Below are 7,842 nucleotides of genomic sequence, written 5' to 3' on the forward strand. Positions count from 1 at the left end.
CACAACTGAGTGACTAATGCTATCTATAGCAGATGTCATAATAGCAGATGCCCAAAATTCAGACCCAGGACAATTGCAGTCAGGAGCCAAACCTCAAGATATACCTGCTCTTTAGTACAGTGATTTAAAAGTCAAGTTCCAGCCTTTCTGCCCATGGACGCTGCCCAGTAAGCATCATTAAAGTGTCCACCCACCCTCGCTGTTGCATGATTGTCTAACTCAGAGTCTCCCAAAGAAACCAAACAGCTGCAGAAGCTCTTTGTCAAACTTCTGAGCTTTGAAACAACTGAGGAGAGTCCAAGGAGCCATTCTGAGCAATGGGGAACACTCACAGACTGCATGGTAATGAGGGCTCCAAACACCAAGCACTCCAGAGGCTTCGGGTTTGTCACATGTGCCTTGTGGAGGGGTGGATGCGGCCAGGAAGGCAAGGCCACGTAAGGTGATGGAAGAGTTGTGGAGCCCAAGAGGGCTGTCTCAGGAGAAGATTCTCAAAGATCTGGTGCCCACTTAACTGTGAAAAAAAGATTTTTATGGGTGGCACTAAAGAAGACACTGAAGAATATCACCTGAGAGATTATTTTGAACAGTATAGGGAAACTGAAGTGTTTGAAATCATGACTGACCGAGGCAGTGGCAAAAAGAGACTTTGCTTTCGTAACCTTTGATACCATGACTCTGTAGCCAAGACTATCAACTACCCTGTGAATGACCACGACTGTGAAGTAAGGAAAGCCTAAGCTGAGCAAGAGATGGTTAGGACTTCACTGGCTGGTGAATGAATGATGGCTAGTGATTTCGGTGGGAATGACAACTTTGGTTGAGGAGGAGACTTCAGTGGTCAAGGTGGCTTTGGTGGCAGCTGTGGTGGTGGCGGATACGGAGGCAGTGGAGACGGCTATAATGGATTTGTGCTATGCTTAGTTGCTCAGTTGTGTCCGACTCTTCAAGCCCCCAGGCTCCTCTGTCCATGGGGATTCTCCAGGCAAGAATACTGGAGTGGGTTGCTGTGCCCTCCTCCAGGGGATCTTTCCAACCTAGGGATCAAACTCAGGTCTCTCACATCGCAGGCAGATTCTTTACCAGCTGAGCTACCAGGGAAGCCCCATAACGGAATTGGTGATGACGAAAACAATTTTGGAGGTGGCAAAAGCTACAATGGTTTTGGCAGTTACAATAGTCAAGCTTCACATTTTGGACCCATGACAGGAGGAAACTTTGGAGGCAGAAGTTTAGTGGTGGTGGAGGCCAATACTTTGCCAAACCATGAAACCAAGGTGGCTATGGCAGTTCCAGCAGTAGCTATGGCAGCGACAGAAGGTTTTCATTACTGCCAGGAAACAAAGCTTAGGAAGAAAGGATAGTCAGACAAGTGACAGAGAAGCCACAGGTTACAACAGACGAGAACTCAGCCAGGCACAGTGGTGGCGGGGCCTAGCTGCAACCAAGAAGACATGTTTTAGACAATACTCACATGTATGGATGAGAAACCTCCAGGACTGAGTTTGTGACTAATTGTATAATAGGTTATTTTAGTTTCTCTCCTGTGGAAAGTGCAAAGTATTCCAACGAAGTGTTTTAGTTGGGTTTTTTTTGTACCCATGCTACTGGTACATGGTACCAGTACATTTTGTACCCACGGTACTGGTACTGGTACATTACATGCTAAATGTAATAGTCTGATCATGATGCTGAATAGATGTGTCTTTTAAAAAAATAAAAGTTCTATAATCAGACCCATCTGAGTTCAAATTCCAGCTCTGCCACTTCAGAGAATTTTGACCTTTGGGTAACTGACTTTATCTCATTAAGCTTCAGTTTTCTCATCTGTAAAATGAAAGGAGGAATAGTTCCAACCTCTCAGAATAGTTATGGATTTTGAGATGATGCAGCAAGCTTTGTCTCTCATTAGTTTACTTCCAACAGATGAAAGTTGTGAGAATTCAAATGATAACTAAAATAGAAGGCATCCCTAAGAACATTTGGGAACTCTGACAATTTAACAAATTCAGCCATATTGGTAGGAGAATTGACTAGAAAGGGGCATGAAAGTAAATTCCTAGCTTTATGCTCATTCGTGTCTGGCTCTTTGCAACCCCATGGACTATAGCCCGCCAGTCTCCTCTGTCCATGGAATTCTCCAGGCAAGAATACTGAAGCGGGTTGCCGTTTCCTTCTCCAGGGAATATTCCTGACCCAGGAATCAAACCCGTGTCTCCTGCATTGCAGGCAGATTCCTTACCGTCTGAGCCACCAGGGAAGCCCATGAGGGTAAATTGTGGGGATGGTGATTAAAATGTTTAATTCTTGTTCAGGGTGGTGTGTAGAGTTGTCAAAAATTCATTGACTTGAACATGTAAGATCAGTTCATGTAATTGTATAAAAATTACACTGCAATGAAAAGAGAAGGAATAGTTATGAACTCTGCTCTAGATTTAAGAATTTATCTCATCCAAGTCTCTATGTGACGCATATAAAGTATCATTGATAATATTTCTTTAGAGAAAAGGTGAGGGAGATATTGTTGTCCATAAGTTACTATTTTTGCTCTAAACTACTCATCTGCTGAAAACCAGTAAGGGCAATGGGGAGGCCCTAGTCATGAGTGTTGTTCATAGGATCCTTGGGAATGGTGAATCCAGGGCTTATCTTCACTGATCTTACTTAGGGCTTCTATCTATAACTGACTTGATAAATGGCTAGGGCAGTTACACCCACCCAAAGACCTGTTTGTATATATATGGCAAAGGCTTCATTAACAGCAGCTGGGGACTTTCCTGGTGGTCCAGTGGTTACAAATCTGCCTTCCAATGCAGGGGACATCCCTGGGCGGGGAATTAAGAACCCATGTGTGCCAGGGCAACTAAGCCCATACACTCTGACTACTGATGTGCCCCAACTAGAGAGAAGCCCATGTACCACAACAAAGGATCTAAATGCTGCAACAAAGATCCCACATGCTTTAACTGCAACTAAGATCTGATGCAGCCAGAAAGAAAGAAAGAGCCATCCACCTTAATTAAAAAAAAACAAAAAACAGTGGCTGTAGCCTTGCTGTACAGGAGAAAGGCATGCATACCTGATGACAGAAAGGGTGAACCCATGAGTTGATAAATGGATGAATGAACAAATAAGAGCTGACTTACTGGTTGTGATGCATCACCTTGATTATTTAACGTGATTTAATTTCCACAAAATTGTGTGAAGTAGAGGTTATTATCCCCACTTTACAAATAGGAAAATCTATGCTTAGAAAGTTAAGTGGTTGATTAGCCTAGCATTCTATGGTCTGATCATAGTAGAAATGGACCCCATATAATATAATTACATTCTAAGTTGTTGCAAATAATATTTTTAAGAGCTCCCATGTATCATATTAGAGCACGTAATCATCATTTAGTATGCGTCAAGAGGTTTAGTCTGTTTCAGACGCCACTCCAGTCTGTGCTTCATACCTTTGTTAGGGAATTCATCAATAGAAAGTTATGAGGTAGGATACATTTTTAAAGTACTAGCCACTGCTTTCCTCTATTATTTTCTCTACTTCTTCACTCTTAATGTCTTCCAAACAGCAGATAGGTTATTTGAATTCTATTATCCTCAGGCCAGGTACTTCCCAGGTGGCGCTAGTGGTAAAGAACCTGCCTGCCAATGCAGAAGATGTAAAAGACTTGGGTTTGATCCTTGACTCAGGGACATCTTCCTGGAGGAGGGTATGGCAACTCACCCCAGTATTCTTTCCTAGAGAATCCCACGGACAGAGGATCCTGAAGGGCTACAGTCCATAGGGTCGCAAAGAGACGGACATGACTGAATGACTGAGCATGCACACCCTCGGGCAGAATAAATTAACAGAAAGCATAAAATAATGAGCATCTTTTGGCTTTTGACGCCCCAAAGAGAATGGGACGTGTGCAGGGCATAAATAAGATGTAGGAATCTACTCAGTAATGTAGAGGATGGGATCCCTGACAAAGATTTCCTGGTGTAGGAAGAAGCTGGAACATAGATGCTAATGTGGCCTCGAGATGGGCCTACCCCCTCCCCTTCTCCCTCACTCATTCAAGAGTCAGGCGGGAAAGAGGCATTACCAAAGCTCCAGATAGGTTTTTGGGTCCCTCGAAACAGCCTAGAAAAATGACCTCGAGGTGTGTCCAATGGATAGATACTGAAGGTGTGGTCCTTGTGGGAGCTGGAGTGGCAGGTCTTTCCCATTCCCAGTGTTGTCCATCCCAGTGATACCCGCCAGCATGGACAGATGGTGACCAGAGGTCACATTCAAACTGTACTTCCACTCCCAACCTCTTGTCCGTTGAACATTCTCCAGAAATTTGATGCAACTCTGGGAAATGTGGGAGGAAATCCCTGAACTGACAGATTAATTCCTGCTGCATTGGAAGAATGGGGGCTCCAAACAGAAATTAGGTTATAGAAGAATAGACTGCTATACTCCCTGCCATAGTTCAGCAGGTAGAGTGTAGGACTGTAGAAAAACAGGCTTCTTGTACAGTTCAGTTTGCCAAGTGGCATTGACTTTACTATAATTGTGTCCACATTAGATCGTCATTCTTCAAATAGTGTGGTTCAGTTCAGTTCAGTTCAGTCGCTCAGTCGTGTCCGACTCTTTGGGACCCTATGAACTATAGACCGCCAGGCTCCTCTGTCCATGGTATTCTCCAGTCAAGACTACTAGAGTGGGTTGCCATGCCTTCCTGCAGGGGATCTTCCTGACCCAGGGATCAAACCCGCATATCCTGTGTCTCCAGCATTGCAGGTAGATTCTTTACCACTAAGCCACCTGGGAAGCCCCACCACAGGGCATGTGGGATCTTAATTCACCAACCAGGAATGGAACCCGCTGTGGCCCCTGCATTGGAAGCACAGAATCTTAACCACTGGACCACAAGGAAAGTCCCAGCAGCTCCATATTCTTACTTATGTAGTCATCTCTAGTATCCCATACATCACCTGGATCCCATACATCAAGGATGACTCAGGGATAACCATGCAGATAACGCAAAAACAACCCAGGGGAGGGAGGAACCACCAAGCCAATTTCCTTGAAAAAAATTTGTCATTTGAACCTTTGGAGACTCGGTGGCCCAACCCAACAGCTGGGTGGATGGGAAAGTGGTCAAAGGTAATGGAAGTAAAATCTATTTCAATGGCCTGGAAAATAGATAATGATGTTTTGGACTAAGATGTAATGTTAAGACATGATTGATATAGGAACACACTATATTTTGAAAGCAGAATCAACAGGATTTGGGTATAGAGTATGAGGTAAAGAAAAAGGTCAGGTCTGATCCCTGTGGAACTGGGTACAAGCCCCTCTGTCCTTGACTTTTGAAGTAAAATGCTGATTCAAGAGTTAATGATTAGGAAATGTCAAGATGTAGAAACAAAGAAGAGCTGTTGGACTAGGGAACTGGTAGCAATTTAGATGATAATTCTGCCACATAACAGAATCATCATATTCCCAGTTCCCTGAAAGACATAGATAAAGGCCTGACACACATTCCTAAGTTGATTTTACTGGGGGCAGACCGCCCTCTCTACCCTCCACTCAGATGAAAACTGCTGACCACAAGAATACAGACCCTACACTGGTTGAAACCAGAAAATGGATGATGCTTGAAACTTCACCTTGATGTCCATCAGTCCAAGAGCTGATCATGCTCTGCGCCTTGATCACTATAAAACTTCTCACTACTCCCTCCAGGGCACTGTCTTCAGGGAATTCACCCATTGTGGGCCCCTTTGTCTAGCAACGCAATAGAAGCTACTCTTCTTTCTGCGTCACCCAAAACTCCACATTTCTATTCGGCACAACTGAACAGAGGCTGTGCAGCCCACACTTACCTGGAATTTCATTACCAACGAATAAAATGTGACTATCAAGACTATGACCAGCATCCATGACTCCCCACAGCACCCCATGTACAGTCTATATCTTTTTTTTTCCACATAGTGAAAACTTTTATATTTGGAATTAACCAGTTGGACTCAGTTTAGATGATCCCAATTTTGTTGGCAACATCCAAAGCATCATAGTTAGGAGCCAGTTGAACGTATGCCTTCTTCTCTCCATCAGGCCTGATCAGAGTATTGACCTTAGCCATGTCAGTGTCATAGGGCTTTTTCACAGCCTGTTTAATTTGGTGCTTGTTGGCCTTGACATCCACAATGGATACCAGTGTGTTGTCTTCTATTTACTTCATGGCTGACTCGGTGGTGAGGGGAGTTTGACGATGGCATAGCGGTCAAGTCTGTTTCTCCTGGGGCGCTCTTCCGGGGATATTTGTGCTGCCTCCTGAGCTGCAGTGTTTTGGGCCGCCGGAAGGTGGGCGATGTCCGGATCTTCTTTTTCTTGTGGCTGTGGACACCTTTCAACACTGCTTTCTTGGCCTTCAAAGCCTTTGCTTTGGCTTCAGTTTTAGGAGGGGCAGGGGCTTCCTTCTTCATATTCGGTGCCATCTTCATGAAAAGGTATAGTCTATATCTTAAGAAATAACATTTTCCTAGGACTCTTGAAAACATTCTTCTGTCTCATTTTTAAGACAGCTCTGTAACAATGTTCAGAAACAGGTCAAGTACTTTAAACTTTGCCCTCTTGATGATGTAATGGTTTTAAACTAAATATAGATTTTTTTTTCCCCTCATGAACAGAGAATAGTGTTAAAATCTCAGATAGGACTAGTGATGAGAAAGGCATGCTGATCAGAATATTGTTGAAACTATGAAAAAAATAAAGATTTCTCATTAGACTAGGCTATCCTGGCAGGTATGGTGCCCACAATATTCTCTCTTTAAAACTAGGCTTTTTCACTCCCACACACAGCCCCTTCATCTGCTACCCCTCAGGGTGAATGGTGATTGCCTCAATCTCCTGATCTAGAGAAAACAAGGCTTGGGGAGTGGGTCAGATGGCCAGGACCCAGGGAAAGTATGTCTGTCTTGTCTTCTCTAGGCAAGATGCAGAGGAAAGCTTATAGAACTGGAGACAGGCTTTCACTACAAACAATGAAGGAAGGATCAATTATTTCCTACCAGACATCATGGAGACTGTTGGCAAAAAACTAACAACTTCACTTTTGTGCCCAGAGCCCAAGCAGAGAGAACAAAGAGTAGCCAGGTGCTGACAAGCAGCAACAACCAAATGATAAGGAGCATTTGGAAGAGGGCGCTGGTGATTAAGCCGGCTCTTGGGTTTGAAAACTGAAAAAGGAGAGAAAGTGTTCTTATGGGAGTGTTAAGTTTTATCTAACCATTATTCCTGGGCTTCCCTTGTGGCTCAGCTGGTAAAGAATCCACCTGCAATGCAAGAGACCTGGGTTCAATCCCTGTGTTGGGAAGATCCTCTGGAGAAGGGAACAGCTACCCTCTCTGAGTCACTTCAGTCGTGTCCAACTCTTTGTGACCCTATGGACTGTAGCCCACCAACCTCTGCCCATGGGAATTCTCCAGGCAAGAATATTGGAGTGGGTTGCCATGCCCTCCTCCAGGGGATCTTCCCGACCCAGGAATCGAACCCAGGTCTCTTATACCTACCTGCACTGGCAGATGGATTCTTTATCACCAATGCCACCTGGGAAGTCCATATGGGTTTGGACAAATGTAAATGACATGTGTCCATCATTATGATGGTATTTTCATGGCCCTAAAATATTCTTTACATAAGGATTTAATTTTTTAAATAAAGTTATTTTTTGTGAACACAGAAAAATACTAAAATTTGGCTTTTCAATTCCAAACTAAAAAATTTTTTTACTTCCTTTTTCTCAGTTTTGTCTACAAATGCCATGTGCCAGAACAATGTACCAATGTTCTGCTTATTAAACA

At 43.7% G+C, this 7,842-nt stretch overlaps 2 pseudogenes; one reads left to right on the forward strand and one right to left on the reverse strand.

Annotated features, from left to right (window-relative positions):
• The first annotated feature begins 210 nt into the window (after positions 1 to 210).
• LOC105000270 lies at positions 211 to 1,407 on the forward strand (annotated as a pseudogene).
• Positions 1,408 to 6,011: 4,604 nt separating this feature from the next.
• Positions 6,012 to 6,483, reverse strand: LOC105000234 (annotated as a pseudogene).
• Positions 6,484 to 7,842: the final 1,359 nt, after the last annotated feature.

The sequence above is a fragment of the Bison bison genome, unplaced genomic scaffold (genome assembly GCF_000754665.1).
Source record: "Bison bison bison isolate TAMUID 2011002044 unplaced genomic scaffold, Bison_UMD1.0 scf7180017864370, whole genome shotgun sequence".
Lineage (NCBI taxonomy): Eukaryota > Metazoa > Chordata > Mammalia > Artiodactyla > Bovidae > Bison > Bison bison.